General features: G+C 47.2%; 1 protein-coding gene across 1 annotated transcript in view; it reads right to left on the bottom strand.

The window, feature by feature from the left end:
* Positions 1-26492, bottom strand: part of JCAD (junctional cadherin 5 associated) — a 64139-nt gene extending 37647 nt beyond the window's left edge. Inside the window, exon 1 of the mRNA XM_054815481.1 lies at positions 26372-26492. The gene's annotated coding sequence lies outside the window, so the exon portion shown is untranslated. The remainder of the gene's footprint in view (positions 1-26371) is intronic.
* Positions 26493-27654: the final 1162 nt, after the last annotated feature.

Genomic DNA, 27654 nt, shown 5'->3' with positions numbered 1-27654 from the left:
ATTACAGTCCTTCTCTGTTAAAGAGAAAAAATGTGAAAATGGCTTGTAATTTTTGAACCAGAAAAGCTATGTTTATCTTCCAAAGAACAGCCCCTTGAAGATGTGACTCTCATCCAGGGTTAAAGAGCAGGCAGAAAGCCCACAGAGGGACGAGCCCTCGGTGGCTCAACACCCAGCACCAGGCATCTGTCTCCTTGGGCGAGGGGATGCTCCTGTTATCTAGCTGACATACACCAGAGTGTCGCGGCTTTCTGTATCCAAACACATCTTGACACTGGAGATTACACAGATCCCAGAACTCTGGAGGGAGGCCAGGGACATGCGCCCGCCCCGGAGCAGCTCACCGCCACGGGAGCAGGCAGAGGCAGCGTGGAGAATCGTTATCACAGAGCAATGACATGTCATGGCCATCTTGAACAGGCCAGGGGGTCAAAGGATTATGACTCAAATCCATTCTTCATAGAAAAATCTTTTCCAAATGCCTGACTTAAAGCTATGAAATCACACAGGGAGTGTGCTGTTATCTGTGGGGGTGGTACAGACCCACCTCTGCTTCAAGTGGGAATTCAAAAAAAGAAAAATATAGCTGTGCAGAGCATCCCCGTTGCACAGAGTCATGCTCACCAAGCTGCTTACCTTCCCCCTCACACCCGCTGGTGGACAGGTTTAGAGGAGTGAGTGGGGATGTATCCCACAGTAATAAACTTGCCTTGTGCATGTATATTTTAGTCTTGAATTTAACTCTTATTTGCTTTCATGTTATTTTGCAGCAGGGTATGCACTCCTGCAGATACTGCTGTCATCCCCATTTCTTACCTGCTCTCCACTTGAATTGCTCTTGGAGGGACTAGAAAGGAAACACTTTTTTGGAAAAGTACTTTTGCCAAGAACTTATCTGTGCATCATTACGGAAACATGGTTTGCTCGATAACCTTTAAGTTACAGCAACTGCAAAGGATTGCAGCACCAACACCAGAATGTCTGTAAAGGTTTGCAGGTCTGTAGGGATTGTATTTGGGTTTGAAAGTCATTGAAATCTATTAATTACCTTGTAGAAGTTGATACTGACATTACAAAGAAATCTTGTTTGGAAGGTAGAGAAATCCAAGCTCTCATACCAAAATGCTTTTCTTGTCAAGGCAAATTCTTCCATTTCCCCCCTTCTATCCAGGACCAGAGTGAAAATGGAACCAAGCACAAATGTAACAGAAGATTTTTATTAGGCAAAGCCTCGTTCAGATTAATCAGAAGGCCTCCATGTGCATTTTACTAGGTTATTTTGGTCTGAGGCCACTTTCTGTACAATTTAGGCAGCCCCCTGATTCACTAGAGGGCTCTCAGACTCATCAGTGGGAATTACACCTCTACTTACACCATATTTTCTGTGCTTTGGATCAGAAACAGTCACCATGGAAGCCTTAATTTATCACATCCTTTCTTTTGCTGGCTCAAGCTTCATCCTTGATATTTGGGCGTACTGGAGTGCTGTGATAGAGAAGTGTCATGCAGGCTCCTCTCAGGAGGCAGGCTGTTTAAAGACCGGGGTGCTGCGGGACATTTACACCAGGCACACTCTTTAACCGCATCGCCACCCTGCCCAAACCCAGTCATCCCCACAGGCAAGTCACTACTCGGGGGGGGGGGTCCCCACATTCCCCTGCCCAGGCTGGGTGGGACCGCCTAAGACCTCCTTTCACTTCCCAAAGACCTGAACCTAGGAGGAGATCCTTTTTTCAAGCTGTTTGGGAGCGCCTTGCCTGTCCTCAGGAAGGCTGTGGGAGAAAAGCAGCCAGACAGCCTCCGAATGAACCGCTGCTTGAAAGGACATTAAACCCTCCCCTGCACATGCAACTTACAGTCAGGCAGACAACATCAGAGAAGCTGAGCTGCATCCACTCCAAGGAGAAAGTTAAAATAGAAATGAGTCTTCTTACTTCAGCTCTGCCTTTTGTTGTGCCCTGCAGGCAATGTGCACCTGCGACCGTGTATCCTCCAAAGTCAGAGTACACTTGCCCAAAGTCAAAAAAGGCACATGCAGCCTTACATTTAATTCCCAGCATTTGTAGAAGAGCCTCTGTTCTTCTGTTGAACGTGAACCTAGTGGTCATGAGCAGCACCACCACAAATCATGGAAGTACTTGTCACATCTCAGAAGGGAAGCTGAAAAGCGAGTTGTGAAGCTCAGAGCATAGGTCAGGTCCTTACAAGTGGCCACTCCATATTTAAGGAAAGAAGCAAATAATCACTACAGAAATAACAATACTGCTGTAAGATGCCATCCTCTTCTGCCTGCCAGGAGCCACCTTCTTCTCTAATAGGGTCAGAAGTATGGATGGTTGGAGCTGCAAATCCATTTCTACACCATTAGTGGCACTAGCCTGGCTAGTTTTCTGGAGTGCACTAGGCTGATGGTTTTGCAGTGAAGCCAGCGAGGAAAGCTCTGCTGAGGGGTATTTCCTTGTAGAAGTGATGAAGGAAACAGCTTGGGGCAATGACACCACAACCCAGTACAGCTGTTTCTGCAGTGATCATTTGTTCACATCCTAGGATGCATTAAAAGTGCAACTTGGAGCATTTCTGTTGCTGCTTATCCTCTGACTGGGCTGTTGTTAATGCAACACTCACTCAATGAAGTGTTTGGGATGAGGTCCAAAAAAGCACTTAGGTGCCTAAATCCAAGACAGCAATTCACAGCTGCCTAAGGACTTAGGTTCCCCCTTTTGTACACCCCTTCCCAGAACCTCTTTAAAAACTTGGACTTCTGCAATGGGGTGACTCTAGGTGCTGCCATCTTAGCTGGGCTTGGCCACCAGAGCCTGCCTCCTGCCTCTCTGCCATCCAGCCCTGCAGACGAGGTGGCTGTGTTCAGATGCTCTGCGGCTGTGCCCCGGGCTCTGAATTCAGCAGCTGGACCTGCTCTTGCTCAAACCATGGCTGGTGCTGCTCTTTCCCATCAGTATAGCCACCATGGGGGAAGTAGTGCTGGCTGGCTCTTTGCAGCCAGGAAGTCATGACGAGCATGGCACAAGGGTGACAAGGAAAGAGGCTGCCACTAGCCTGGCTTGGGTACATTTTCCCCCATAGAGCACTCCCCTTCTCCTACTCCCCAAGAGGGGTCCAGGATAGAAGTGATGAACATACCCATCACAGAAAACAGGTATTTCCTCTTTAGGAAATTTACCCTTTGCTACTGATGACTTGATAGGGAAAGGTGGAGCCAGGTAGACTCTGCAGTCCGGCGGCTGCTCCATGTGTGGAAGCTGGATGGGTCATGGGACGCCAGGCTCAAAGCCACTCATACTGCCACCTGTCAATAAAGCCGTACAAGAACTGCTTAAAGTCATTCCTAACACAGTATGAAATTCCTCCGTTAACCAACTCTTCCACTACGCTGCAGAGTATGTCTGTCCACGTGCCTCTTTCCTCAAGATAGAGCTCAAAATAGTTACAGAAATCTGGTTATCAAACTCCAGTGACTTACAGGGACTGAGACAGAGCATAGTTGTTCTTCTACTACAGCCTATTCACCCTGCTCCTGAAAGAGCCAGTTACCTCCCAAGAAGCTCTCGGGGTAGATGACGAGCTGAGGCGTGCATGCTGGGAACTCATTAGTTGGGATGGCAGCACCCCTTCCCGCAGACTGAGCATCCGTTTGGGTGATCTGACAGACATCTTTCAACAGCGTTCACATGTCTTGCTGTGAGATCATTAAGCTTTGCTAGGTTTCTGTCCTGTCTGATAAAGCAGTTAGGGGTCTGTGTAACAGACACTTGCACTTTTCAAATATATGTCTCAGGTAGGGCTCTACATGTGCCAGCTGTTTTTCTCATTAAGCCCTTTACTTACTGCAGTTTACCTAAATCCATGCTGGACGGTAAAAAGCTTAATCGATGTAGCACATTCACTCCCAATGATGTCAGGGAGCCACTATACCAATCTAACAGATGAGTTGATCTGATAGCCAGTAAATTAGGGATGACAAACAAGGTTTATCATGTTAAACGAGATGCCGTCAGCACCCTTCAGTCCTGCAAAAATGCTCTAATTCTTCATAAAGCTATTACTGAGACATGTGAGGAAAACATGAGATCTGAGTTCCTTCCTGCTCCAGCCTTCTGCCCCTGGATCCTCTTCCTGCGATGAGGAGGAGAGCCTGATACGGAGGCATGTTTCTGAAATTATTTCAAAGACCAGATTTTTTGTCTTTTCTGCCTACATGTGTCCTCAGCAGAAAAACTGCAGAGCAGCCGAAGAAGGAACATGAGGGCTACTGTGGGATGGAAAAAGAATAGTCTGTAGATCTGTCCATGCGTGTGTAACTGGCCAGGGCCTGTACTCCAGCCATGCTGCGATCCGCATTTCAAAGGGACCATCATTCCTTCTCAAATTACTGGTGCTGGCAGAGTAGCAGAGCTGGCAAGTGAGCTTTCAGGAATGTCTTTATCCTTCACAATCCATATGAAATAGGTCCAAGCAGTAATATTCTTGGAGAGCCAGATACACAGCTTTTGCAAAGGTTGGGAGCAGCAAAGCACACTATTAATAAAACAGTCACAGTGCTCTTGGTTTTGTTCCGATTGTGATAATTATAAGCAGAAGTTTTCTTTTGTCTAGGTCAAAGTCTCCGTTGCTTCAATTTTAGAGCTGTCAGAGGCAGCTGAGCAAGAGGGCTTCATTCAGTGAACAGCAGTATCCAATCCAGCAAATGCCATCACTCTACTTTGCTAAGTTCAGTGGAAGAGTGAAGAGGAGAGCTTGTCTGAGGACCTGCTCCCATCCACTGTTAACACTATTGCAGCTCAGAGTAGCTTACCAAAGCTGTCTCGGCTTAGAGAAAAAAATGGATTTTTCTGGATGTGTACAAGCATATCCATGACCATATACAATGGTAAAAGCTAGTATTACATCAATTGTCCTATTCGTTGTTTTATCAATGCTGGCTTCTTTTAACAGAGTACCTTCAACAGGGAGAAATAAAGGTCATATTCTCAAAATACTGGGAACAAGATACAAAAAAGAAGCTGCTCATTAGTGTCTTTTTTATCCTCAACCAAATGTTATGAAACAAAGTTGGTGCCTTCTGGCAATATGAGCCTGCTTAGGAAGGAAGATTTTGTCCTGGTAGCCAATAAATTTTCCCTACACGTTTTCAGAAGATAAATCTCAATAGTTACCATTAAGAATCAAAGTCTTCATTGTCCAGAGGCCAAAGCACCCACCATTTCACCTTATTTGCAATTTAACAGGTTTATCATTTACACTATGGTGTCTCTCTTAAAGGAAATCCTGGTGGAATTAACCAATATTAGATTTCAGGTGTAGCAGGAAAATGTGCAGCAAAGCATATTTATGCTAGAGACAGACTTTTGTGCCTACGTACGCTGCAGCGGATATTGCTGAAAAAGGCAGCTTTTCTGCAAAGTTCTGTTAAATCCCCCTCAGCAGGAAACAATTGTCTGTGATACCAATTTCCCACAGAATTTCACAAATCCTTCCCTACAGGGATTTCACCTTTCATTGTTTCCCCTGCACAGGACAGAAAATCTAACTGCAGTGGTACAAAATCAGATCTGAAACATATTTTTTTCAGCCTCTGGCAGCTGAAGGGAATAATCTCATGTTTGACTGGAAGGAGATGGGCAAACAGGGTAAAGGCTGTCACCTGAGTCCCAGGATGACCTCTGGAGGTCCCTTCCCACCACACCCATTCCATGGTGTGATGCCCACAAGGAGAGGGGTGTAGGTTGCAGTGGTAGGGTCTCTGCTTTGAGGGCACTCATGCCTTGGCAGCGGAAGGGGTCCAAATCCAGGCACACCAGGGGCCTGAAACATCGGTGGGAGGGAGCACCGCCGTAAGCAGTGCCTGCCAGGAGGAGCCCCTCACAATACCTGTCATCCCCCCATGTGTCCTCTGAAGGCCATGGCATCCCCATGGCAGAGCCCCTGGCTGCCTTGAACCTCCTTCTCTTTGTCTTTCAGCTGCGGTGGTGTGGGGTTACAAGGAGGATTACAGCCATGGCAACCGAGAGTCACATTTTCAGCGCATTTTCTGCATTTTTCACCTTTGTCCCTGTCCCCTCTTCCAAAGTGAGTTATCACAGCCCTGCCTGTGCAGGCAGCCCCAGAACCAACCCATGGCACATGTGGGAGACTGCCACCTTCTCCCACGTTGGAAAGAAACTCTGAGCTCAGCGTGGGGGTGCTCAGGCCCTGTACTGGGCAGGATGTGCCCAGGGAAAAGGATGCGTGGGATTCTCCGGGGAGGTGGGCGCACTGTCAGAGCAGGGACTTCTCTCTTCGAGCAGTTTGGCATATTCAGAGCTGACGTAGACCAAGGTTTCCTTGCAGAATCCATCACTGTTTGTCCCCGTCCGTCCTGAGTTCTTTATTAACTCCAGCCCAGATGACCTGACATTCAGGTAAGCCAAATCGGAGGGAGCCTTCAGATCTTTACTGTTTCCAACCAGATTTCATCGTGCAAAAGCACATTGTTTTCCAAGGCCTGATCTTCAATGCCAGCAGCAGAGAGCACCGAGTGCGCCCAGCTGCCGGCTAAAGGAAACTCAGACCTTTGCTAAGCCCTTGCTGCAAAACAGGGAGGAGAAGGAGCAGAGGAGCAGCCCCTGGACACTGCACCCAACCAGGGGTCTGACCTGGGGTGTCCCATCAGCACCCGTGGGTGACCTGGGGCACAGCTCCTCCCCTGCATGGCTGGCACAGGGGGATGCTCACCCCTCTCCAAAATGCAGGTTATGCCAGGGGGACATTGGTGGTGAGGTTCTGGTGCCACCCAGGTGAACTGATTTGGCAAGGTATGCGGGAAAGGCAGGAGGCATCCAGGCAGTTGCGGAGGCTTTGGGGGTAAAAGAGAGGGACAAACAAGTGGAAAGAAACAAATAGAAAGAACTCTCTTTGGTAGTTTTGAGCTATTAGGTACCTGGTATCAGGGATGGACAAATGAAATTCAAATTTCTCGAGGTATTTTCTTTTTCAAAAATTGGAAACATAAATTACAGATATCATTTTTTAAATCCACTGGAAAAAAACTTGTTCAAAAGCAACATTTTTCTGCAACAAGTGACTTAAAAAAACAATGACAAACCCCTTTATTTTGGGCAGAACATTTTTAAGTCCCAAAAATCGAGTAGCTCTGCTCCCCACTGTGGGTGCTTTCAGACATGCCCAAGGCATGTGCATGTGTGTATTGAGCTGTGATTTGCTCTTCTTAGGATGTCTTCGTTGGTGGCCTTGAAGCTGCAAGAGAGTTGCCTTGTTTCCCTCTCAGTGGAAGGGGATACAAAGTAGGATGCTACCGTCCAAGAGGTGTGAGTACAACTGTGGAGGCACATAGATGTGCAACACTGACGTATAAAGCTATGGAGCAATTCTGCAGGGCTGTTAATATCATTTGATGTTCATCCCTGATCATCCATTTGTATTCATGATCTTTTTACTTGCTAGAATCCTCTAGCAATCTGTAATCCAAAAAAAATTCATTTTTCACTTGAGATCTCAGAGGAACAGGGTAAAAATGTAATTTGCATGATAATCAAGGTCTCCTTCAAGGAAAGAGTAGGATCTGGATAAATTAGCCACAACCAAGTGTTATGGTGAGCTCTGTATACTGGAAAGCCCTGCTGAAGTGGTCGCAGGGGAAGACTGAGAATAATCACAGGCTGCCCTCCCTGCCTGTGGGAAGCAGGAGGTGAAGTGTGGCAATGAGGGAGGTGAATCTGCCCCTCTACTCTGCCCTGGTGAGACCCCACCTGGAGTACTGCATCCAGCTCTGGGGGCCCCAGTACAGGAGAGACATGGAGCTGTTGGAGAGAGTCCAGAGGAGGCCACAAAGCTGATCAGAGGGATGGAGCACCTCTCCTATGAAGACAGGCTGAGAGAGTTGGGGTTGTGCAGCCTGGAGAAGAGAAGGCTCCAGGGACACCTTACAGCAGCCTTCCAGTACCTAAAGGGGCCTACAGGAAAGCTGGGGAGGGACTGTTTACAAGGGCATGGAGCGATAGGACAAGGGGTAGTGAAGGAGGGTCGATTTAGATTAGATGTTAGGAAGAAATTCTTTACTGTGAGGGTGGTGAGGCACTGGAAGAGGTTGCCCAGAGAGGTTGTAGATGCCCCCTCCCTGGCAGTGTTCAAGGCCAGGTTGGCTGGGGCTTTGGGCAATGTGGTCTAGTGGAGGGTGTCCCTGCCCATGGCAGGGGGGGTTGGAACTAGATGGTCTTTGAGGTCCCTTCCAACCCAAACCATTCTAGGATTCTATGATTCTATGAATGAGGCAGTCAAGGGGGGTGGTGGGACAGGCTGCGGGGTAGGGTGGGGGATTGTGAACAGGTTTGACAAGTACTGGGTGGACCATGTGGAGCTGAGCCTGCCTGGGAGAGGGGGAGAAGCTGGTGAGCCTCCCTGGGAGCTGGTGAGTCTCCCTGGCATGCAGTTCTCCAAGCAGAGATGCTCCACCTTGCCCTTGCCCTCATCCCACTGAAGTTTGTGAATGGGCTTGCAGCACCAGGTCTCTGCACCCTTGTAGACAATTTGTATTTTTCAGCCTCAGTGTCTAGTTCTTATCTGAAGTTGGACATTTTTCATTCAGTTGCAGTGTAGCCATGATGTCCCATGACATGCCACAACATTTACAAAAATCAACAACAGTCCTAGGGCAAATAGTGACTTGGTTGATTAGGAGCACTCCTGGTTATTTCCGTGTGCAATGGGAGAAGCAGAGATCCTGGCCTTCCTCCACAATATGTCCTTGAGGAGGATGTAATTACTGAATTGGGTTTCATAGTCTTTCTGCTGGGCATGCTATGACTGACAGCCTGGGCCAATCCGCACTTCTCTCCTCATAACAGTGGAAGCTTATCTGTCTGCAGTGCCAATAAAAATAAATCATCTGGTTGCCTTATGCTCTGTGCGGATGAAAACAGAGTCATCAGTGGTCTGTGTACTTCTATGCTAACTTTACGCCCACAGATTTCTTTTTTTTTTTAAATCAAATTACAGGGTTTTGAAGAGGCTACTATGTATTGGAGAAGAATGGAGGGCTGAGGCTCAGTGTATGTGAATGATGAGGTTACAATACATTCATTGTTCAGTTTAAATAATGGTTTTTCAAATTAGGTTTGCATGCATGAGTGTAATGTTCTCATTGACTAGAGCGATGCACAATAGGCCACCCACAATTTGGGAAAGCGCTAGGAGTTTGTCCTTCTGTGGGCAGGCATCAGTTTTCCATCCCCATTCTGTCAATATATCTTCAGCCTGGCCTTAATCGTTCCTTCTAGATGAGCTGGAAGCTTATCTCGTTCACATAATTTTCGATGGTGGCCTCATATGCAGTTAAAAGATGATATCAAGTTGAGAGTCCTCAAAGCCTAGAAAGTTGAACCTGTATCACTGATCCAAAATCCAACTTCAGCATTTTCCACTCATTCAGTGTGGGAGTAAATCAGGATTTATTCTTCTGAAGTCAGATTTACATGACTTTAAAGCAGGAATAAGTGAACATGCCCCATCTGTCAAGGGGGAACCACGTAGCGGGTTAATTTTTTTTACTATATACTAGGAGTCTCAGCTGCTTTGCAGTAGTTTTGACATCGTCCCTGTTACAAGTCCCCCTACTTTCATAAAAAAGTAAGTGTGCAAGCAGCCAAATACAATGCAGTTTGTGGAGGAATCACTCCCACTCAGGTTGCACTGAGATAAAATTATATAACTCGAAGCCACCGAGGGCACAGCCCCCGGTTGTATTTCCATCTGGAACATATGTCCTTCCCCCTTCCCCCGGCACTTGTAGGGGAGATGCTTGGACAGGTTGTTATTTATGTCGGTGCAAACTGGTGGTACCAGGCATGTCTCCGTGGTGGTGAAGGAAAGTATTAGAGCTGACATCTTTGTGCAGCATACGTATGTGATGAGATAATAGACATCTGGCACTGAGCGGCTACTGGGGCTCTGTAAATCCCTTGTTTTGTAGTTTTGTGCAGAAAAGCGACCTCCAGCACAGTATATGACTGTATAGTCTGGAGTAATACATTAAATACCGTGTTAGTCCTCACAAAGGACTGAGCTGTTTGACGCTGCTTTCGGGTCCCTGGCTTCACACTTGTGCCCGGATGCCCCCAAGGATGTCGGTGCCTGGAGAGGAACTCAGGGAGCTCTCAGGTGTCTGTGGGCTTGCCTGTAAATCCCTACGGTTTGCTTTGCTTTCTCGCATCCCAGCATTTTGGCTGGGCCAAGCAGCTCAGCATCTGCCCTCGGGCTGGATGTCTCCCACCTGAGACCCCGCACCCGACGCACGCTGCCTGGCTGAGCCTTCCTGCGCGAGCGCCCGCGATCGCAGCCCAGGCACCCTACGTCGTCTCCCCGTCCCACATCACTGCTGGCAACGCGCTGTCCAGGATGTGGGATGTGCTCACCATTGTCTGGGCCCGAACAGATGTGAATGCCTCATCTCCCACTTCTGGGACAGGAGAGAGGAGCGTTCAGGTCCCTGCTCCAGCGCAGGTTGTGCATTGCATCCAACTCCTGTTTAGGATACACACCCTAAAAACCTGTGATATTAACTCAAGGTTAACGTGTAGTTAATTTTATTCCAAATCAAGGAGATTACAGATGCCATTAACATTCACCACTGTTGAGAAGCACAAGAGTAAACAATTCATTAGAGAGCGCTGTGACTATGGCGAACCCGCTGCAGAATATGCAGCACCTTCAGTTCTCTGATGGGGTGTTGCCAGCTCAAAATCCCTCAGGATGGGTACGGGACCAAATTAAACTCTCTCTTGCACTGCCCTACAGCTAAACTGACTTCAGTTTGCATCCCTTTGGCTTTATGTGGTAAACTGGGGGGGGATATTTGACCTCCAGTACCAAGAATAGGAATGAAGTGTCTGATTCCAGTGTATGATATTCTGCAAATATCTATTTGAGTAGCCAGGTCTGAGTGAAAAAAAGAAGTGAAATAGAAGGATGTGGAAAAATCTCTTTATGCCTATAAAAGGATCACTTCAAAACCACAGGATTTTGTATAGGAACCTTTTTCCTTAAATAGTAGAAACAGTTGTCGGGTGCATTCCATCAGTGTAAAAAATGGGGGTTAGAGGAGAGCTGCCGTGTCCAGCAGCAGTTTCCTCTCCTTCTGTCTCTCCCTTTCCTCCCCCTGCCATACGTGTACCTTGTCTTAGCCCCAGAAACTGTGCTTGTAGGAAGCATGAAAACAGTATAATTGCAATATATATATTTATACACATAGATATACTCAAACTTGTATATATGCTGTGCAGTAAAAGAGGAACTGCACAGTGGGATTTTTCTGTGTTCTGCAGGAAACACCTTTCTGTCCCATTTTCCCACTGAGATAAACAAAACCTGGCAGTGAATTTTGCTGGGTGGCTGAAACCCCAGCGCAGGCTCCTACCGCAGGCTCACACCTGCCCGCCACCGACTAGGAGGCAGGGGAATAAAACCCGAAGCTCTTCAGCAGTGCTCGTACGAGGGCAGTGGGCCAAATCCTGCCACGCAAAGCCCTGCTGACATCACGGGGATTAGATGGGCTGCTAATCAGGACAGCAGGATTTGTGTCAATCTTTTACTTAGGATGCGATGCCGAGTCCCGCAGTGGTCGGCGTGGGGTGGCTGGGGCGGCGAAGGGACCGGGTCTCCCCGGGGGGAGCAGCTGTGGGCGTGGTGCCGAGCTTTGGGGTGCCCTACGTGTGCTGCCGTGGGGAGGAGCAGGAATGTGGGACCGGCTGTCCCAGGGCACGGGACCCCGGTGCCTCTCAGAGCAAGGCTCCTGCCGCTGCCCCTTCCAGCTCGGGGCTCCCAGGGCAGCAGAGGACAGGAGAGGGGAGAAGATTTCTGTGACTTTGGGGTTCAGCGGCCCCTTTGCAGCAGGTTTGTCTGAGGGTGGGATGGGGAAAGGAGTCAAAAGATTTCCATCTTCAAACTGGAGACAGGCTCAGTCGAGACTGAAATCTTTTCTGGGGGCTGTTTAGAAACCAGGGCGATGTTTTTAGTACTTTATAAGAGCAGTCTCGTGTGTTCACATTAATACAATGAAAATGTCATGCGGAAGGGTCCCTGGGGACTCAGGCTGGCTCCGGTCCATCCCTCCACCCCATTCCTAGGTCAGTCCTTACAGATGTCTGGATAACCCTAAGGTCTTAAAAACCTCTAATAACAGAACCCCCACAGTCTCCTGAGACAAAGTATTCCAGCGTTTTACTACTCTTACTATTAGGAACATTTCTTAAATCTGTCTTAAAACTTTCTTAACTCCCTCCCAAGCCAGACCCAGTACACACCCTCATTGAAATTTTAGGATGTGGCTGCTATCTACAGCAGTAGAGAGCAGTTTATTTACTTTCTTTTTGCTCAGCCCCTTATATGCCTGAAAGCCATTATTTCTCCCTTCAGACATCTGTTCTTTAATCAAATGCAGTTTCTTTAGCCTACCTTCCTGCACATACCTGTATATACCTTTCTTGAGAATAGCATCCGCATCCATACAAATATTTCTAGGCGAAATCTCATACTACCGGGGGAGCTGAACAGAGAGGCAAGGGAAATGTCTTGCACGCTGTGTTTCTATTTATGTACTCCACAATGGAGTTTGGGGTTGGTTTATTTTGCAACAGTATGACATTATAGGTACTCAGTCAGACCATGACCCATCACAGTTTGCAGGTCCTCGGAGCTGAGCAGCAGCCCAGGCAGTCAGCGCCAGCCTGGCCCAGGGACACTGGGGAGAGGTGTGCATTCATCCCTGCCAAAACACATCTTAGGGCTTTTCAGTCCCTATCTCCAGTTTGTCATTCCTGCAACCTACAGCCAGCACAACACCCGCTGTAGCTGCAACAACCACATAGCTCTATTTTTCCATTGCCCAAGATGTCAATGAAAATGTTGGTTAGGTCTGACCCCCAAGGGTCCCATTCTCTAGGGAATTCTCTCCTAGTCAACAGGGAAGTGTTGACACCTTCCACATCCAACTTTGTAACAGCTTCACCCTTCCCATAACAGTCTCACTCCAACCCCATTTCTGCTGCTTGCTCATGAAGGGATGACACTATCAGGGCTGGTGGAAACCAGAAGGAAAGGATGCTGGGGTGAGAGTGCACCCACTGACACCGCAGGCAAAGCCTGGGGTGGCACAGCAGGTAGCACCCACAGGGTGGGTGCCGTGGGAGCTGCACCCTGCGCCGCACTGTACCGAGCAGAGAAAAGGGGGAGAAGCCACTCGGACCATGGGCCCTGCTGTCGGGAAAGCTTTGTAGACCCCAGCCTTAAGGTCCACAAGGACATGAATGGACTGGCGCAGTCAGGGCTTCAAATGGGGCAGGGGCTCTGCTGCAGCAGGGCAAAACATGTGAGGGGCTGGGAAGCACAGGTTAGAAGCAAGGTACCTGCCTTTTGGTGCGTGCAACTCAGTTCTGCTACTGTAATAAACAGAATCATAGAATTGTTTTGGTTGGAAAAGACCTTTAAGATCATCCAGTCCAACTGTTAAATATCAGCAACCTCATAGTGGTAAGAGCCGAACATATGGCTGACCACCTCCAGAACGGCTATGTTTCTACTTCACGGCTACATTTCTACTTCCTACCCTCTGCAGAGGGCACAGGTCTTGTGCTGCACATGCACAAATTTCTAGTAAAGTTGTTAGTGCAATTAGAAAAGGATAAAAAGTGCCTCTGATCCAATTGCTCAATCTTCTTTTCAAAGAACAATACATCATACAGCTGGAGACACACTGCTGGAGAAAGCGCGCTCCGTGTACTGGTCTAGCAAACACCTCCAGAACAGTTTTTAATGTGACCTGGCAGCAGACCAGGGTAAATGGCATGTTCTTTTTCCAGTGCTTTGGCCCAAAGTGTGTATTTCAGAGGCTTAAAAGAACAGTCAGTCAATTAAATGTGATAAACGAGGCCATTTGTCACCAGCATTTTAGCTTTTCTTTTAAAGTATAAAACGAGATAATGAGCAGGGCTTGAAGAAATCCTTTGTGGTGTTGGGAGCCAAGGGCACATGATATACAGAACGGATTTTCTGCCTCTCCCATCATGAGAATGCGATCTGACAATACTCCCCCTCATGACACAGAAATCAGAGACAATGTTAAAAGGGGGAAAAAAATCACTAATGGATGAAAAACCAGTGACATGTTGCAAGGAAGATAAGAAAAGAAATGCACTTAGTTAAGGGCAAATCTACCCTCATTGCAAACTTCCCATTGTAGGTGCTGGTCAATAGGAACACAGAGACAGAGCTGAATAGTATCTTTAGCTTACAAAAAACCCTCAAGTAGCATAGTTACCAACACATCACCTACTCATAAAGAAGCCAGCAGTCTATGCATCCAGCGGCAGGCAGTGGTTCATGGAAAATACGGATCATCCCTTTCCCCAGGATGGGAAAGGGGAACATGACTGTGATGGGCTATGTGAGCTGTGGGTCCTGCACAGTAGGGGAGCCCCTGGGCTTTGGGGGTCCAGGTGGTGGGAGGATGATCCTGCTGTAATGTCCACAGGTACATGCAGCATGCTGGGACACCCTATTCACTGACAGCCACGTAGGCAATGCAATACTGGTATGTAGCCCATAAGAGTGGTGGCACTTAGGTGGCGTCCGCATTGGTGCAGGTGAGTATCCATTGCTGGAGGCTAGAGCTGGATCTGGATCCAGAGCTGGAATCTTTCCACTCTCTTTTAAAAAATAGCACCTTTCTTTTTGGCAGGTTCCCTGAATGTGTTTCCTTCTGTGCGCTGTCCTTTTCTATCATGTGTGTCTAGGAATTAGGAAACATTTACTCCAATGTGTGAAACCTCTCCGCACCTGTGAGACGTGAACATATTAACTGTATTGACTGCATTTCACATTGGCGTGCGTGCGCCACCGAGTCAATGTTACTTCTGCACCCTTTTCCCATCTCCCCTCTGCATCTACCCACTTGTGCTACCACACTAAGAAATTACTCTTTTCTTTAAACTTGTTTTCTCAGTTAATCACCAGTTTATACTGAATACATTGAGGCAGGAGCACCAGTAAATGTGGTTGTGCACAAACATGAACAGAAATTTAAGATGAGGACCACTGACAGTTTGTCTCTACAACCTATGTTTTATTTATGTCTGTACTGTGCTGTCTTGGCAGCAGTTGATTTAGTCCTGCGATGAAAACCCTGCCTTCTTGCAAACATGAACAGCCTCACACACACCTCTGACATTAAATAAGTAATACACACAGTGCACAGAAACATGTATTTTAAGAAAACTACCCAGATGCATCAGCAACAGGAGGTATCAAAGTAACTCAAAAGACAGAATTAAAATCTTATTAAAGGAATTGCATCAAAGGAGGTCTCACTCAGGTAGCAAATGAGTAAACACCAAACAGGCAGTTGAGCCAATGACTCAGTGTCAGGTTAGCATCAAGTCAATGGTTTTCAGATAATAACGAACTTTACACGTGGCCTTCGATGGGGCTCTCTCTGCATGGAGTGCTGTCCTCCTCGGCACCCAGCAACCAACAGCAGCAGTGTGCAGCCAGCTGCACCCACGCGAAGGTTTCCACCAACACCCATGGTGACTACCACATTAGTGAGGTCTCTGCCAGAGGGCATTTTTCAGATGAGGCTTCAAACAATGGGAACAGACCCTGTGCTGTATAAAAACTGCTGGAAAGAGTGGTCTGTCTGTCCCTGCCTCCCCTGGAAGCAGGCTCAGCCCCAGCCCACGGGTTGCCCCGGCTATGGCTTGCTGAAAGAGTGGGATAATCCTGCCGAAGCCCTTGGTGGGCTGCCCAGTTCCTCTCCTTCCGACTCGCTTGCTTCCAAAACAAATTCCTGTTGCAAAGGCTCAGGCCCTTTTAACTCTGCATTCCTGCTTGTAACAGGATCCCTTCTGAAAAGGAGGTGAACTGGTACAACTCAGTGAGCTTGAAAGGAAAAAGATCCCAAATAATTGTTGGAAATGATTGGAAAGAAATATCTCATAAAACAACATCCTAAACAAAACAGAGGACTGAATGTTTCAGAAGCATTTAGCTGTAAAATGGCATGTTTTCAAAACCACAGTGACTTACCACAGGCAGGCAATGGAGATGTGGAAGTTGATGCCAACACCTTTCCCTTCCTCAAGTGCAAAGCCAGTGGGACTGCTGCCTGCGCTGCGAGGCGGTTGTGCAAAGGCACTACCATCATCCGCCTTCACCAGCAGTGTGAGAGACCCACCACTGCGGTCTCTAGCTGTGGCCCAAGGAGTGAACGGCCCATGCCTTCTGCAGCAGAGGTTTGCTGGTATCAACCTTATTTGTTGGGTTAAGTGAGGAGGATGTGGAGAAGGAGGGGGAGGCTCTGACTCCACAAAGTAGATTTATAGCTTCAAGAAGATAGTTTCTTTGCAAACAATTTCTATGGTTTTCTTCCTCCTGTTAGCTCTACAGAAAGTTTAGTGTCTTTAAAACTACATTAGCCTCCCTGAGGGAGGCTTGTTTTCAGATTCCCTTCTCAACCCGATTTGGAGCAGGGACATCAAAGGCAAGGCAAATCTGGTCCCCTGTTAACTTGGATCCATTTGGAGCTGGTCTGGGCAGTTGGAGCTTGCCATGGTGTTCACAGTCTTTCGAAATATTTACTTATCTGACTGACAAGAGAGTTATTTAATAAGTTATGATGTCTGCAGTTTTGTGTAAACAATTTACAGTGCCATGATTGATGCTGGGTGCTGTTTGGAGAGAGGCAAGACTGATTGTATATACTGGGCTTCGGTTTGGAGAGTTCAGCCCCAGGTCTGGACAGTATTGTACCTAATAAATAACAACAGTTAATCATTTGGACTCACGCTGTTTCAGTGCTCATAAAGCCACACAAACATGGCCGAATGAAATCAATGCTTCTATGAGCAGACCTTGGCCACACAAACATCAGGGACTTCTGCAAGGGTGCCTGGTACAGCAGTCACGGTGCCCGGCTCTGCTCTTGCCCTGTGCCTATGGTGTCCACAGCGTTCCAACATTTGCTGGGCAGAAGGAAATACCTGGGTTTGTGGGTAGGACGGCCAGTGCAGATGTGGGGCATCACACTTCAAGACCCTTCTCCAGATCTAGGAGGGTGGAGGTTGAGAAGTGAGTCCTACCGTGTCCAGGAGGCAGGTCCAGACCCTGCAGAGTACAGTGAAATGGGTGGGCTTGCTGCTTCTGGCACAGCTTCAGGTCATGGTCTATCAGTGGGTTTCCCCAGTCTTGCATTTTTCAGTGCCTTACCTCAGGTCTCCAAGAACTTCCAGGAGGAGATGGGATTTCTGCTGCAGTGCTTTGGGTCACATCACCAAAGTCTTTTTTTCTGAGTGAATATCTTCCGTTAAAAGTGTGCCGTATCACAGGAAAAGCCTATTCCTTGGTGGAAGAGGTGTTCCCACCTCCAGTGGAGTGACACAGGAGTGTTATTGCTGTGGCTCATGGGTGCATGCAGCCCAGCTGGTGAGCCACAGCTACTGCAGATAAGCACAAGGCCCATGAGACACCAGAGCAGAAAAGAGAGGGTATGGACTAATGTCAAACCTAGAGGAAGCCAGACAGTTTGGTTCAGTTCAAACTGGAAACAAGTTGTTTCAGTTTCTGAACCATCAAAATGTTTTGGTTCTGGACTTAAGTGACCTGGACATGTCTGAAACAACATTTTCAGGACCCTGCAGCTCCCTCAAATTTTCTGTAATTTGACTTTCTGACCTGATTGTGTACAAAGACAAGGGTATGACTCTCAGAAGTTCCCGTGAAATGGAAACACTGCGGCCAATGCAGCCACGTGCAATGCAGGAGCTATGCAAGAGCTACTACTGAAAGGCAAAAGCTTGGAAGGAGAGGGAGAGCGCCCTGTTATGCTACCAAGCAGCTGTTCAGATTGACTAGTACAGGCAAGACATTTAAAAAAAAAAAAAAAAATGTTTAAGAACTTTGTTCTGGAAATACTCTTTCAGACATATTCACTGTTAAAGGTCTACACCAGGTGCTGTGAATAAAGAACAGGAGGAAATTAAAAGGAGTCAGGAATTGACCCTGACACTGACACAAGATGGCTGGGTGGATGCGAGCTGGATAAAGGCTCAGCATACCCATGCAGACAAAACTGCTTCCTCTGAAGAGAGCAAAGTAATGAAGTATTGATTTGAAAGTATTGAGCTGTGATACTACATTCATGCTGCTGCTGATGGCCTTGTCTGATGGAGAGAAAAGTACAGGAGGTCTTTCCAGTTCAGACTGGAAAAAGGAAAAGGATGTCTGAGGCAGACTTTCCACATATTGCATTCACCAGGGGAGGAAAGTAATACTCTATGTAATACTCTGATGTTCAAAATTGTTTCTGCAATCAACCCCAGCCACCAGAAAAGGCTAATTGATCCCCCAGCTTCACCAACAGCATTTGCTCTCAAAAGGATATATCTTTTCATTTAGTCTGTTGAAATTTGCACTCAGAACAAGAAGGATCTTGAGCAAAACACAGCCTGCCTCTTCTTCCCAAGGGACCCTCCAGAGATGCACTGCACTTAGGAAAGCACGTGAAGGTTTCAGGGGCACCTGAGGGACAGCAGGCTGATGGCACCACTCTCGGTCTCCATGGAAATATGCATTGATGTAATTAATGATAAAGAACTGGGACAAGAATAAAAATGATTCAGAGAAGCTCTGGTACTTCTCCCCTGTTTAGCTCCCGTGATTAAACCTACACAGAGCCTAGAATGGGGAGATGAGCCTCAATTATATCTAAGGAACAGCATAATGGATTATCTCCTTTGCACTTACTTTAGCTGGTGAGTAATCCAATTTCTACGCAAACCCATGTTGACTACGGAGATTTTGCCAATATCCGATCCATCAAGATGGTGGAATAATGTGGAATTAGAAATGCAGAAGAAGGGCTGTTGCTCTCCACCACTTTAAACACTGACAATTTTGGGCAAACTTTTCAACAGATAACATTAATACTGTTCACCAATACTTTGGTGAAAGTTCACTTTCAGCTAAAATTAAATACAAACAAATGGCCTTCTAAGTGAAGAGTTTGAATCCTCTCTTTTATGTACAATATAAAAACCTTTTTATTTTGGATGGTGAGTCCTTCTTAGATTTGTGGACTCCAACTGAATAGTACAGAGTGTGTTTCACGTGTCTTGAAGGTCTTTTGCTCAGAAAATGACCAGAATTGCAGGTGCTGAAGTTATAATATAATACTATTGAAAGGTATCAGCAGCCTCAGCTTCCCCCCTCTGGTTGGAGAGAGTCGTGGAAGGTTGGCATCCCTGTGTTTCCAGCCTCAGCCATTTTGTGTGGGTACCAGAAGGAAGAGACGGCTCTCGGAGCATCTTTCCTGTGTCTGAAAGGAGCCTATTCCTGGAAGTTACAGGGTTGTTGAGTTCCTGGGACAGAAACAATATGACTGCTGAAACTCTGCCCTGTGGCTCTGGGAGCTGCTGGCACGATTTCAGGGCTGGGTCTGTAAGCCCTGCGGAGCAGGCACCAGTTTCTGAGCTGCGGGATGTGCAGCCCCGGCAGAAGGAGGTGCTGGCCCACAGTACAGTGGTGAGGTGGGAAAGAAGTTAAAATAAATTTAAAAAAAAGGTTGGGGTCTTTTATGAAAGGCAACCTTGTACAGCAATTTATAAAGAGCTCAAGGGATGTTATTGATTAAATAAATATTTAAGGGAGATTCCTCTCAATTTAAACACATCGAGCTGTAGCATGTGGAAAGCAGCAGCATTTGATTTCATATATGCAAGAGGCCAAAGCAAACTGTAATGAACAAAGGCGGCGGAGGAGAAAGCAATTTCATTTGATTCTGTTTCTCTAAGATAGGTTATTGACAACACCACTTCTGCCTAGTGCCAAAGCACAGCAAGGGAACAAACCCTGGCAGTCCCAGCAGTGGATGCGTGGTGCATGAAAGCCATTCTGCAAGCCCCATTGGCGTTTTGTCCGATGAGATGGCTGGGGACAGAAGTAAGTTTAGCTCCGCAGATGATAACCTGCCTGGCAGCAAGTGACCTGACCTGCAGCAGCAGGACCGCGTGCCCGAGGAGAAGGGGACCAAGGTGGGCATGGCTGGTCATGCATCACCCATCACATGCGTTGGCCGGTCTGTGACAGACACGATCACAGCCTTGATACTAGAGGGCTGGGCAGTGCAACATGGGTTCACTTTAAAACCCTGCTTGATTTGGTTGGGGGTCAGGGATGGCAACTCAGGTGAGACTTTATTGTGCTCCGTGGCTACAGAGCTGGAGTCACCTTGTGCGGTGAGCTCGGCACAGTCAACACCGTGCGCTGTCAAAGGTTTGAAACAAGGAGGTTCTTTCTGCCCTGCAGGTAGAAAATGCCAAGGGCATAAACATCCAACTGCTAGTAGCAGAAAAGAAGAGAAAACAAGAGAAATTCACTGCTGAGGGACAAGATATCTAAATAAAAGTGAAAACATGCTAAAAGGCCGTAAGCAGTTAAAAAAACCTCAGTGAGTTTGAGGTTGTTAGGGACCTGTGTATGTCGTAAGTCTCATACATAGGTTTGGACTATGGGATTCACAAGGGTGTTATAAATGAATTGATAGAAAAGGACTTAGGGGAACCCACAACACTCGCCTCAGGGTGGAAAACCTGAATTTATGTCTAGGTAGGAGTTTCCCAAATGGTCTTCACCAGTGCAAAAAGATGAAATGCTCGTCTTCATCACCCCGTGCTAGTCTCCTTTTGAAAAAGATAAGGCCTTTGCCTTATCAGAAATGCTTTTCTTTTCTGATATAACTGTGTATTCACTCCCTTTCTGATTTTAAGTCACAAGCCAATAGAGCACCAAATAACTCACTTTCCCAAAGTGTCCCTGAAATTGGAGGATTCTGTAAAGGTCACACAGCCCAGGTGACACATATTTCATGGGTGCACCTGAAGACATGGCAGATCCCTGTACAAAGTAGGACATGATTTAGATAGAACACTGCTTGGATTATCAAAATGGTTGCTACAAGAGTACTCAGCCAGGGCTTTATCTTGGTAGGAGGCAAATCTGTGCACCCCTTCATGAACAAACTTCTTTGATGTTTCACCCTGTCCCATGTCACTGGACAGCAGAATAACATGAAGACAAATTTATATCTGGGGTGCAAGTGCAGGAAGGTAGCAAGCCTCTCTCAGGCCTGGGATCAGCCTGGCTCTCTCCAGGCAAGGGATCTGTTACTGTACAAGTACCTTTAGAAACCCAGGACCCTGGCATGGTTCAGGACAGAAGACCTGGGCCACACAATCTGTGGAGACACTGGGGTCTGCAGAATAGGTCAAAGCAGATCATTTGGAAAAAAAAAAAAAGCATTAATTTCTGAGACAAAATAGTTCATGATTCATGAATATTTGGAAACAAATGAGAAATAGGAATTACACAAAGGCCCCATTTTGTCCATTGATGAACTGCAGAATTAATTGCATGTACTTTAGCTTCCAGCAAAGGCTAAGTCCCAAGGCACAGTGTTGTGATTGTTGAACTAGTCATGTCACACATACCGGTTTAATTCAGACCGAAACTGCAGGAAGAGCATGATGGGATCTAGCCAGTAGCTAGCTGGGAATAGAGGTGGGATAGGAGAGGGTCTGAGTCTCAAGTAGGTCAAGCAATTAAGGTTTTGGGTTAGCACCCATGAGGTGACCTCGCTCTTTCCCTGGGCTGTGTGCAGTGAAAGTTGCTGGCTGGACCAGCCAGGGTTCCAGATTAGGAGGCATCAGCTCTTCCAGAGCTGAGCAAGAAACCTTATGCACAGACCTGACTGCTTCATTCATGATGTTTCTCCCCATTTGTAATCATCACATCAAAGTTGTAACAGCAACAGCTTCCTGGATTTATTTCTTTTCTGATAACTTCCACAAGGACATCCCCAATAAGCATCTCCGGTCCTTTGACGGTCCGTCTCCACTCCACCCATCCGCTCTCATCCAGCATCAAAGTTTAGGGCACTGTTTGCCACTGTCCAGACAAGCATTTTCTTGTTTTCTTTCATGACACTTGGAGCAGAAGCCCATAAGAATCCATCATTCTTCTTCCTTTTCTGTTTCAGTTCTCCTGCAAATCCCTGCTTAAAATTCATTCTTGTGACATCCTTCACAAAAGCGAGGCTGTCAGTTTGCAGCAAGCACTGCCTGCTGCGCTGGCCAACGCCATCTCACAGCTTCTTAGAACTCCTTCATCTCTCAGTAGCTGCCTGTAGGCAGCTCTGGTCTTCTCAACGTGGTCATCTCCTGTTCTTCTGGTCTTGGTTTGTACACTATCTCACACAGTCCTGGTGTGTGCGTGGGGCTGCCAGGAGCTGATGAAGGTAATGGAACTTCACTGCCTGGCTTTGTGGAAGGAGAGGCTGTACAGCATGCTCCATAGCCCATAGCCATAAAAAAAGTGAAGGAAACCACCTCTCCCTGCTACTCCAGCAGGAGCGGAAACAAGCAGACTGCAGCTCCCTACCTTTCACTGCGGAAATCACATCAAGTGGCAAAATGGAAACCCTGACATTTCACCGTCTGTCTGCAAATGCTGCATATGTCTTGCATGCAAAAATAGGCTATAAGAATACTGTTAAGACTGAAAAACCCATGAGGCAAGAGATGCCAGAATTAGGCCTCCCTTGTGCTATGTGTTATGATACACTTGTTAATTAGATGAACACACAGTATTTTGCCAGAGGTCTCAGCTTTATCCCATGGTACAGGATGGACTGTCTTCACTGGAGAAAATGTTATATAGAATTTTGGTTTTTCCTTAGTGTTCAGTGTGGTCCAAGACTGAATTTTCTACCCAAGTCCTCCTCTAAATAAAAATGACTAGTTTTCCCAACACTGGGAAAATTTCAGTGGCACACCTCCCTATAGTACCTGTGTGCTTCACAAGTGTCTCTGAGCTCTGGTACCTCTCTCAGGGGTGTGGTGGTGCTTTAGCCACTTGAACAAAATGGAAATGAAGGGAAGAGACAGATGTGCAAGCAACCAGCTTGATCACATCAGGCACTGGTTTACCAGGGGTCTGGCTTGGTCACCTATATCCCAGCTGTCACACACCATTGTGGCCTCCTTGCAGCCAGATCCATGCCCACATCCACCCTTGCAGGCTTTACAGGTCCCACAGCCCAGTGCTTCAAGGTCATGAGCTGAGACCAAGGGGTGACCAACAGACATAGCTGGGGCTGTGCAAGCGTGCTCAGCATCAGGTGGCACTGGAGGTGCTCGAGGCAGAGCTCCCATCGACTCCCATCCCTGGACCAGACATTCAGTACCAGGGTCTTATGGCACGTGCAGACAGGGGGGCACACCCCACAGCTACTGACTGCAGACTGGGGAAAGCCTCAGCGAGACCCAGCACAAACGACCCTGCAGGAAGAGCAGGAATAAAGCCAGTTCTGCAAGGCAACACTCATATTCCCAAAAAGGGATCACAGATGGGGTAGCTCAGGTTTCGTGTCAGGCTCTGTCATATCCAGACTCTCCCTATGGCTCATGCCTTGACACACACCTCCCTGCCCCACTCCCGAGCCCCCTGAGCCCCTGACTCCTCACTTGTCCCATGTATTCCCCATCCCAGTCCCATGCTGTCCTTCAGCTTTAGGATCCCAGTACCAGACCTTCCCTTAGCCCAGCATCCCCAGGGTCCCTGGCTGCCTCCTGGCTGTGTGGGGAAGGTGTCAAAAGAAGAGTGTTGTTCCCTGCCTGCCTTTCCATTGCCCAACTCCTCTGCTCTGAGCAGCATTATGGGGAGACCCCAGCTTCATCCAGCTCCTAGAGCTGGGGGTGGCTCTTGGGCTGAAAAGAGGGGACAGGGGTAGCTCAGTCCCTGCAGAGCTGTGGGGAAGCAGCAGGAGCAGCAGGAACTTGGTAGCACCAACTAGGTGCACAGGAGCACGGCGGTTGGCACCGGGAGCTGCTGGGATGCTGGGCTGAGCTGGCTCACGTGGGAAGGAATCTCAGCAGATTTTGACTACTCAGCCCTAGCGTGTCCCTAATAAATTGCTATTTTTTCCCTTCAAAGGCTATCACTAAGCCAAATTGGAGATTTACAAAGTAAAAAAAAAAAATTGCAGTCCTAACACAAAGCTGCCAAATTTCAGATCTCTACTCCAAAGTGCAGAGGGATAAGAACTATCCAAGGAAAGGATCACCAGGTTCCCCCCTCCTGTTTCTTCCTTTCTTTTTTTTCCAGTTGGACAACAATGCCTTTTTCCCTATGCTCATTCTTGGAAATGGCTGGACAGTTTTGGCTGAAATTTTCCAGAAAAGAACTTTTAGCCCAAGGCAGACAATCAAGTTGGAAGAACTCAGTCTAAATGGTTCAAATCTGGCAAAATCATAAGCAACTGCAAATGTGGTCTTATAGCAGGACACATATGAGTAACCTTAATCGTAGGAGCTGCATGCAATCCCACCTTTGACGCATTCAAAGTAATAATAGCTGATGATGCTGTTCCATTCAGGTGCGTCTTATCATGATTCAGATATGTCACCAGGAAAAAAGCTTTAACTCAGTCATCCCACTGAGCCTTCCCACACCCCTTCCTACTTGAACAGCTCTTCTCATCTAACAACTGGTCGTACAAAAATCACAGTTCCCTCGCCTCCAGTATTTGCATTTGAGCTTCGGCTTCTTGGATAGAGGCAGCTGATGCTAAAATGGGATTGCTCTCTGGACTAATGTATTCAAAATTAATAAAAGAAATAAAGGAACACACTCCTCTGGCAGGTTCCCATGCATATTTTCCATAAAAGTTCATTTTTCCACAAGAACAAATTGTGAGTATGTGGGGGATTTGCACTGAATCTTGATACGGAGCTTAGAATTCTTGGCACTGCTTGGGACGTTAAAATGACATCAGCTCCACTTTCTATATTGAAATTTTATAGTCGCTGCCTGACCGCATTTCTTTGTTCTGCGCATATTCTCTCTCCTTCAAGCTGCCTCTCTGCCACGGCATGCTGTACACGAGTGTCATGAAAAGCTGTGTGTTTGTATTCCTTGTAGCCCTGCTTGCCCCTCCCTGCACTGGGCACCCGAGTGATAAAGCTGCATTTCTTCCTCCAGGACAAAGCAGCATTGTTGGCTCAAGGGGCGAGGGTACCTTTGCCAGCTGAGAGGCTTCCCCGCAGCACGGCAGCTCTGTGCTGCGAGGGACCTGGCGTGCCAAGCAGGGTCCTCCTCTTTTCTCTGGAGGAGCAGAGGAGTGGAGTGTGTGCTGCCAGGGTGACAGGGCTCTGGGACAGCGGGGACCAGGGAAAGTCAGTTGTTGCAGGCAGGACACTGTCTCACTCAGGGAAGGAGAGGGGGAGTGGAAAGAAGGGGAAGGGGAACGGGAGCATCTCTGGGTGGGAGACAAGGCTTTCTCCAGCACTGGCAAGGTAGCACTTGGAGCAACATTTCTTCAGTGCTACCTCAATGGAGGGAGAGCACAAGTGCCCCCCCCCCAACGCACACACTGCCCCATGCCTTGGAGCAGGGAGTGGCAGCATTTTTTAAAATTAAGCAAAAACCTGAGTAAAGGTGTTTCAGTATTATCCAGCAGCAGGACCCACTGTGTTCAAACACCATGGTGCAAGAGCACTGATTTGGTGCTCGGGATGCCCCGTGAATCACGGCACGGGGAGAAGCGGGAGTGTCGGGGCTGGGAGAGTTAACAGACTCCGGCGCTGGGAGTACAGTTCCACAGGCATTAGCACGGACATCACACTTATTTCCTGGATTTCAAATGAAAGAAGGTTGCAAGGAAAAGATGATGCTTTCCTACATCCCCTGTGACTTGGAAAGCAGTAAGAGCAAATAAAGACAGTTAATTATCTGGCACGCCACGTCCAAACATTTCTGAGAGCACCACTCTGCCGTTACTGTAAGAGTCACGCTGGAACGGCATTAGCATATACTCTGTAAACAGACTCAGTGCCATCCTCCGGCACAGCCTCAGCCTCCCGCACGGGGATTACAGCAGCTGGACAAACCCAGGAGAGACTATACCTGACAGTCAACAAAATGCCAGTTTGGCTTTAGCCTGGCTTGATCACAATAGTGCCCGGTTTTGTTATTTCCCACATTGCCAACATGCTCAGCCTCTCTAATGTGTGACGGAGAATCGCTGCTGCTTGCTTATCTGTGCAAGATTATCATTTCATCATTTCACTGCCGTATGGAAATAGCCACAAGACCAGATTAACAGTTAAAGATTGTGAAGCCATTTGCCAAACGCTTCTTGCTCTATAAGCAACAACATTTTTATAATTGCATTTGCAACAACATTTTTGCAATCACATTTATGCGCTCCTTTACATGCACATGCAACCATACACAGAATGCAGAAAATCTTTACCTTGCGTGCCCAGAGGAGACAGCCTGGTTTCCTCTCATGGATCAGAAGTAGGATGAAAAACAAACCCGAGAAAGATCCTTGAACAGACTCATCTGCTGAGAGTTGCCTAAATCCCAAGCCTGCTCCCGCTAGCAGCTCTAAGTTTGTGCTCTGAATAGAGGCTGTGTTATTTTAACCACAGGATTTCTAGTCATGGGGGAGGAGAGATGGATTAGGTACGTTTGCAATCTAATGCTTCACATTTACCTCGACTAAAACGATCTACTTTAAGCCTGATGTAAATAAGTACTGCTAAGATATAAATTTCAACAGCCCACTAACCAATTATGCTTAAACTAACATGCTAAATAACTGTGGAAAATTCCAGAGGAATAAGATAACATACTTTTGTGTTCTTTCCTAAATAAAAGGCATGTGTGGAATCTCATGCTGGATACTACAACAAGTGAGGGGCAGCAGATGAATTGCACAAACTAACCTATGTAAGGTGCTGTACCTCGTAAAACAATTTTCCTAACACCTGTTAGCATGGATTTCAGCAGGCATCCCAGCAATTTGGGTTTTCATGGCTTGTAAAAAGTACAGATATGAGGGATTTGAATCTAATATTTCAAAAGAGCAAATAAAGCTCTTTAAGGTAATAAGGCAACATTTTAAAAGGCCACGAGGTCTGTAGTTCTGTGGGAGCACAGGCATTAGCCCACTGAACAAGTGCCGTCTCCAACAGCTGTAAGCTTGATACCCTCCCTGCAGTTCATGGATTGCTACGGAGATTGTTAAATGTAGGCAAGATATTGTGCCCAGGACACTGGTTTGGGGTTTTTGTTGTTTAATCCAGCTCAAACTCTGCCTTCATTTCCTGGTTTATGACACTTTGGTGCCACAGCTGCTGTGGTTGCAAACCATGGCTACAGTCCAGGCTTCCAGGACCACCTCACAGCTGATGGAAAAGAAATCTATTAACTTTCTGAGAGGTATGATTTATAAATAAAATGCATTCTTAAACTTTGGGCTGAACTGAGGAAAACAATTTGGAAGCAAAACACTAGAGGAAATGGGACAAATTCCAATTTGTCTTTGACAGCAGAGGCTTCAGGAACACAAGTTTAATTCCATTTTGAATAAAACCTGGCTCTATAAATAACATTATCTTACACTTACATAATGCTCTTCATCCCAAAGCATTCCCGAGTGTTTTGCAGATGTAATCATCCCGTCTGAAAACCACGGGCGGATCTCCCGCCCCGGCGTGGAGGATAGCGCCGTCCGGCAGCGCTGCCCGT

The sequence above is a fragment of the Grus americana genome, chromosome 2 (genome assembly GCF_028858705.1).
Source record: "Grus americana isolate bGruAme1 chromosome 2, bGruAme1.mat, whole genome shotgun sequence".
Classification (NCBI taxonomy): Eukaryota; Metazoa; Chordata; class Aves; order Gruiformes; family Gruidae; genus Grus; species Grus americana.
The sequence above is the reverse complement of the archived record's forward strand: the minus strand, read 5'-3'. Positions and strand labels throughout refer to the sequence as shown.